The 7,500-nt window shown below is 44.7% G+C and overlaps 1 protein-coding gene across 1 annotated transcript in view; it reads left to right on the top strand.

Annotated features, from left to right (window-relative positions):
• Positions 1 to 7,500, top strand: part of npas3 (neuronal PAS domain protein 3) — a gene marked incomplete at its 5' end in the record, with an annotated part of 363,474 nt that overhangs the window by 182,768 nt on the left and 173,206 nt on the right. The window lies entirely within an intron of this gene.

Here is a 7,500-nt window from a genome sequence, read left to right as displayed (position 1 = left end):
CCATCCATCCACCCATCCATCCATCCACCCATCCATCCACCCATCCATCCACCCACCCATCCACCCATCCATCCACCCATCCACCCATCCATCCACCCATCCATCCACCCATCCACCCATCCATCCATCCACCCATCCATCCATCCACCCACCCATCCATCCATCCATCCATCCACACATCCATCCCTCCATACATCCATCCATCCACACATCCATCCCTCCATACATCCATCCACCCACCCATCCCTCCATCCATCCATCCACGCATCCATCCATCCACCCACCCATCCCTCCATACATCCATCCATCCACCCACCCATCCCTCCATACATACATCCATCCACCCACCCATCCCTCCATACATACATCCATCCATCCACACATCCATCCCTCCATACATCCATCCATCCACCCACCCATCCCTCCATACATACATCCATCCACCCACCCATCCATCCATCCATCCATCCACACATCCATCCCTCCATACATCCATCCATCCACACATCCATCCCTCCATACATCCATCCATCCACACATCCATCCCTCCATACATCCATCCACCCACCCATCCCTCCATCCATCCATCCACGCATCCATCCATCCACCCACCCATCCCTCCATACATCCATCCATCCACCCACCCATCCCTCCATACATACATCCATCCACCCACCCATCCCTCCATACATACATCCATCCATCCACACATCCATCCCTCCATACATCCATCCATCCACCCACCCATCCCTCCATACATACATCCATCCATCCACACATCCATCCCTCCATACATCCATCCATCCACCCACCCATCCCTCCATACATACATCCATCCATCCACACATCCATCCCTCCATACATCCATCCATCCACCCACCCATCCCTCCATACATCCATCCATCCATCCACCCACCCATCCCTCCATACATACATCCATCCATCCACACATCCATCCCTCCATACATCCATCCATCCACCCACCCATCCCTCCATACATACATCCATCCATCCACCCACCCATCCCTCCATACATACATCCATCCATCCACACATCCATCCCTCCATACATCCATCCATCCACCCACCCATCCATCCACGCATCTATCCATCCCTCCATCCACCCACCCATCCATCCATCCACACATCCATCCCTCCATCCATCCACCCATCCATCCACCCATCCATCCCTCCATCCACACATCCACCCACCCACCCACGCATCCATCCACCCACCCCATCCATCCCTCCATCCATCCACCCATCCATCCCAAAAGGTTTTTGTTATATCTTTATCATAAATCATTTCTGACATATCTCTCTCTCTCTCTCTTTCTCTCTCTCTCACTGTCATTCTACTCACTCCCACTTACTCTCTCACTCTGTCAGCTTTGTGAGGTCTTAACACTCACAGCTAATTGAATTGGCAATTTGTGTAACAGTACCAGCCCCCCTACCCCTTTGCACGCACGCACGCACGCACACACGCACACTATATATACAGACGAGTAAACACAGACTGACATGTATAGACAGACAGACAGACAGGGCCTGTGTTCCTGTTTTTTTTTTTGCCAGTTTCATATTAAACAATAAATAAATAACTGTAATAATGTTAGACTTAGAAAACCCCAAAGTTAAGCTGACTTTGGAATAAGACACGCGCGCACAGCCGCACACGCTCATAAGGCTGTACGCCTGAACACTAACAGCTGGTCTGTTCCAATATGTCAACACAGTTTTAATAAGAGTAATGATGTCACCCCATGGATGTTTTCATTAGAATGAGTTTCGGTGTACCAGATATTACTGTGTGTGTGTGTGTGTGTGTGTGTGTGTGTGTGTGTGTGTGTGTGTGTGTGTGTGTGTGTGTGTGTGTGTGTGTGTGTGTGTGTGTGTGTGTGTGTGTGTGTGTGTGTGTGTGTGTGTGTGTGTGTGTGCGCGTGTGCGTGTGTATCATGGTGAAAATAATATTCAAGATAACTTTCATAAATTTCAGATTGAACTGTTTTCGCCATTTTGTCATAGATATATCAGTGGTTAAATAGAGCTAATCAAACACATGAGTGTCAGGGTCAAACTTGAACGTACTTTTCATCATCAATGACTGGCCAACCTCTTGTATATTAATCAGCTAGTAGTTTATGATTTGGAAAGGATTTCTATCTCTAGGACCAGTGGTGTGCGTGTGCGCGCGTTTGTGCATGCGCGACTGCGTGTGTTAATGAAGCTGTCTTTGTGTAATCAGGGCCAATTTGATTTGAGACTGAAATAGTTGGACCCCTGGACTGAACATCATTACTGAGATGAAGTGTGTGTGTGTGTGTGTGTGTGTGTGTGTGTGTGTGTGTGTGTGTGTGTGTGTGTGTGTGTGTGTGTGTGTGTGTGTGTGTGTGTGTGTGTGTGTGTGTGTGTGTGTGTGTGTGTGTGTGTGTGTGTGTGTGTGTGTGTGTGTGAGACGTGTGTGTATTTCACATTGAATTTATTTGATTTGTACAACATAAAATGTATACATTACATACGCATTATATAGCCTACTAGTTTTTTCCATGGAAAAAGGTGACAGATTAGTTGTTAAATATGTCTAGGAGGTAAGAGAATCTCACTGTTTACATTACATACAATCTCTTTTATTTTGTTTTGTTTTGGCAAAGACAATACTATGGATAAGCACAAGGGTGTTCCACTGGAGCACAGCCTTTAACCCATTTAGACCTCAGGCCCATTCCAAATGTCTTCTAAATCCTGACAGTTTTCTGAAAAACCCATGTTTCTATGTCAGTGGTGCTCAAACATTTTCATGTCAAGGACCGCAAGAATTATATGTATAATTGACCGCCAAACCCCCATCTTATGAAATATGTTTTCCAGGGAGGGACCCTTCCAGAAGTGAAGATTTGAGTTCAAAACGTTTGCTCTGAAATAATATATATTCACAGATTTGCGCCACATTTTCACGATTTTTCCAAAAAAGCAGATCTACAAGCTCGTAGCGCGGCACTCGGTGCTGCGCTACGAGCTTGTAGATCTGCTATTCTGTAACTCTAACATGTAAGGAAGATGTTATAGTTACATCGAAACGTTGTCATCTTTACTTGCACCCTGTTTATGAAAGGCTTTACCTGCTCAAGTGCCTTCCGTCCTACAATATTACGGATATTTTATTATACTATATATCATGGACGCCTTTCATCTAATTTGCGTCTTCAATTCATTTTCTAAACTTATTTTATAGGTATGTAGGCAGGATGTGGTGGTACAGCCACTAGATGGAAATGGGTATTCCATGAGGAGACACCTTTTATATTTGATGGAGAACTGCCCCCTGGTGGAGTTGCAGGGACTTCTCAAACTGTTTTGACCCAGGTAGGCAGGAACCCTTTGCAGGGGAGAGTGTTGTACCAAGTACCCCCCTCATCCTCGTAACACAGATAAGCACTTGCAACCTTACATTTAGATGCCAATGTCATTCAGGCCCATTTCATAGTCCTAAACAAACACGCTACCACATTTTCAACAACTTTTGTCTCATTTCTATCCAAAAGCCCTTGAATATATGATGGAATTTGATAAAGGATTACTGTGATTCTGGTAAGCTCACATTTCATATCAAACAAACCATAATTCACTAGATGACAAAAAAAATCACACCTGTGTGAAGTGAGGGGCGCTCTTATCATCGTACATCATCATGCTTTAAAATAGACACTGTATTTTGACTCGGACACTATGACGTAAAATTCTCCATTCATTGTCAATGGGAATTAAATGTTTGTGTATAGGACAAAGTTTGTGGACAGACACTAAAAGCTGGATATATAGGAGGGGCTAGCGCCCCTCAAAAAAACCAGAATGACTTAGAGGACCCCCTGGCTGTGCGTCACGGACGCCTCTTTGGGGTTGTTTGAAACGGTCTGGGGGATGGATATTCTATACTTCTACTAGATGGTTAGTTGTACCGGTATACAAATAGGTGTTACACAGTGCCATGAGGGCCATCAGTTACGTGAATGCTTGGAGCATTGCTGGAGGGCCTTGAACACACACGAACGCACACACACACACACACACACACACACACACACACACACACACACACGCATGAATGCGTGTGGTCGAGCACGGATGCGTGTGGTCATGCACGAATGCTCAGAGAGAGAGAGAGAGAGAGGTACGTATACAGAGTGGAAGAGAGGAAGAAGGGAGTAGAAAGGTGTCTCTACTCCATCATCCCATGTCTCCTCTGCTCATTTCCTTTCCCTTCTCTCTCTCGCTCCTCTCATCACACGTGGTGAGCAGTAGCAAAGTACATTAACTTGAGCACTGTTACTTAAGTAGTATTTTTTTGAGTATTTTCTGTTTGTTTTGGTGCAAGCTGATGATGACTTTCATGCCGCTTAAGCATTTCAAATGTTTGACTCCGGCTAGGTTTCTCTGAAGGGGCTTGAGAGCTTGTAGTTCTGCTATATTTTGTAAGTTTCCCGAACATTTCTGGAAACGTGCTTCATAGTTGGTTCATAATTTCTCCTCCTCGCCCGTCTTTCTCCTCACCTCTCCCACTCTTCCTTGCTCGTCTCTACATCTTTTCATCTCTCCTTCCTTTCATCCCTCATTCCTCGCTTACCTTCCTTCTTTCCCTCTCTCTCTCTCTCTCTCTCTCTCTCTCTCTCTCTCTCTCTCTCTCTCTCTCTCTCTCTCTCTCTCTCTCTCTGTGCTAGTTTTTTAAGCTCCATCCTTCACAAGGGCGTTTCATTACATCATTTAGTGCTTTTAAGTCAGTGATGTGCCAGCCCAATCACTGTGCACTGTAGGCATGCATGCGTGCATGCGTGCGCACAAGTGCGTGTTTGTGTGTGCGTGCTATAATATTCAGTGTAATGAGGTCTTGAGGGAGAGGGTGGGGGTTTAGTTGAGTGGTGAAAATTACCCCGGGGCCAAATTTTTCGCCAGCTATAAACACCTCTCTCTCTTTCTCTCTCTCTCTCTCTCTCTCTCTCTCTCTCTCTCTCTCTCTCTCTCTCTCTCTCTCCCCCCCTCTGTCATTTCTGTTGGTGAGACACATGAAGGTGTCATTAGTCTCATCTCTCTCTGTCTCTCTCTCTCTCCCCATTTACTCTAATGGGGGTGTGGGGATGGCAAGCGGTTACTTTGCTGTTTCGGTGTTGACGGAAAACAGCGGTCCCGAGTTTCATCTAAGGACGGTTTCAATAAGACCTACAGTGTTGAGAGAGAGAGGGAGAGGGAGAGGGAGAGGGGGGGGAGAGAGGGGGAGAGAGAGGGAGAGGGAGAGCGAGAGAGAGAGAGAGAGAGAGAGAGAGGATGAAAGGGAGAGAATGATGGAAGATGCCCTCCGGCTGTGTCTTTGCTCTCCAGTGACAGACCTGATCTCAGAGCAGGTATAATGATCTAATAACTATAATCACACTGTAACAGCCCTGATCTCACATCAGATCACTGTTCATTTTGACACTTTAGTCTTTTGAATAAAATTCCATTTAGTTTTTTAGAAACTAGACCACTGTAGAGCACAGAGTCAGTAATGGCATGCCCAAATTATGAAGTGTTGTGATGTCAGAACTGGCCAGCTCCATTAAATGGAGCTACAGTATAGGGGGGATCGGGTCCAGAGCCCGGGCAAAGGACTTTGTGCTGGTTCTGGACAACCAGCTATCCGACGGACTCCGGGCACTGCCCTCCCTGTGGTGGTGTGGAACACGTGTGTAATGTTAAGTCGGTGGGGCGAACGGTTCTCGAGTTACGTGCGTACGTACGTACGTACGTACGTACGTACGTACACACAGAGACTTGGTGCATGTTTAGTACTAGAATTTCGCGGCCGCTCATCCCAGAGTTATGTTGCCGCGCACTATGGGAAGAAGGAAATTGCGGGAGTTGACTCCACATGTAGTAACGGATGGGTTATTAGTTATTATTATGTGTCCTTATTAGTGTAGTGTAGTGTAGTCAACACGTTATGGCTCATACACACTGCCCGGTATTTGCTCCGATTATGCTGTCGGGGAGCATTTTTGGCGCTGGCCGACAAAAACGCTGATCTGACGTTAAGCGGTGCCCAAAAGGTAGATCAGGATCTACCAGTATAGATCACAAAGGCTTTGCAGTTAGACCACATGACATGGCCCTAAAAATATATATAATTTTAATATAAAAAACGATTTTTGCATCTGCCGCTTGAGATGAGCTGAGATGACTTGATTGATTGACATCAAAAAGGGCCTGTCAGCTCAAACACACAATGCAATACTTGTTGTTGCGTACAATCATCAGTAGCAAAGTCAAATACCAAAAATAAAAACCCTACCATTTCCCCCCTCTATTTACATTTTGTGTGTGTGTGTGTGTGTGTGTGTGTGTGTGTGTGTTTTGATGTGCAGGGCGTTGCTGAAAATGAGCACCTGTGCTCAGCTACTTCCCTGGGTAAATAAAGAATAAAAAAATGAAAGGTACCTTTCAAAACCTATAGAAGTCAGCCTGGTACAGACGAACGGGACACCACTGTATGTAGCCTATGAAAGGCTCCTCAATTACATTTTGTAACTATTTTCAGCAATGGGATGATAGTTTTATTTGGTGGGTATATGGGCTGGTCGTTTTGAAAGTAGCTAAAAAAAAGTGTGGGCAGCCCTGGTATAGATGATTATATATATATATATATATATATATATTCATTAATCCCTGTAGGCTACCCACATATTGGTAGCCTATATTAGCCCAATATTGTCGTTACGCATTTCACTTGAATAATGTTGTGTGCGCACGTGTGCGTGCGGAGAAAGACAGTTATTTACTGAAATTCAAGATTATAACGTCCTGTCTCACTGACGCCGTGTATAGGCTGCACGGATATTCCTGTGTTTGTGTGTGTGTGCGTGCGTGCGTGGCGTGGTGAGAGAGAGAGAGATCGTGGCTTTTCTCACATGTCATTTGTGCTCACTTGCATAGACCTGGCGTGTTGCGAACAGTTTTTCATGCGCACATCTTTTCATTGGCTAGTGCGCACATGCCACGTGACAACTTCTCTCTTGTTAATATAGATAGGAAGGGAAGACATCGAAAATGAAATGTATTTTCTGTTTTACTGTCCACTATATGATGAATTAAGACATTTATTATTTTGTAAAATGTCAAGCATTTGTGTTAACCTTTTTTGGTTAGATGATTATGAAATGTCCTATCTATCTATCTATCTATCTATCTATCTATCTATCTATCTATCTATCTATCTATCTATCTATCTATCTATCTATCTGTCATTTTAGTTTACATTTGTATACGCTACAAATGTAACACTATGAGGATTTTTACAATGCAATGGATAATGTATGGCTCAGCGGTCGTCGTTGGAAAATAATGACCGACAGGATGTTTAAACACAGAGACGAAGTCGAAGGTACTTAATCATCCTGCACGTGCATTATTCTTAAACACGTCATACATTATCCTGCTTATCACACGGCTACTTTTAACATAAATGTAGTA

Source organism: Protomyctophum parallelum (assembly GCF_964188405.1).
Source record: "Protomyctophum parallelum genome assembly, chromosome: 20".
In the NCBI taxonomy this organism is placed as follows: domain Eukaryota; kingdom Metazoa; phylum Chordata; class Actinopteri; order Myctophiformes; family Myctophidae; genus Protomyctophum; species Protomyctophum parallelum.
This window is presented reverse-complemented; position numbering and strand designations above follow the sequence as displayed.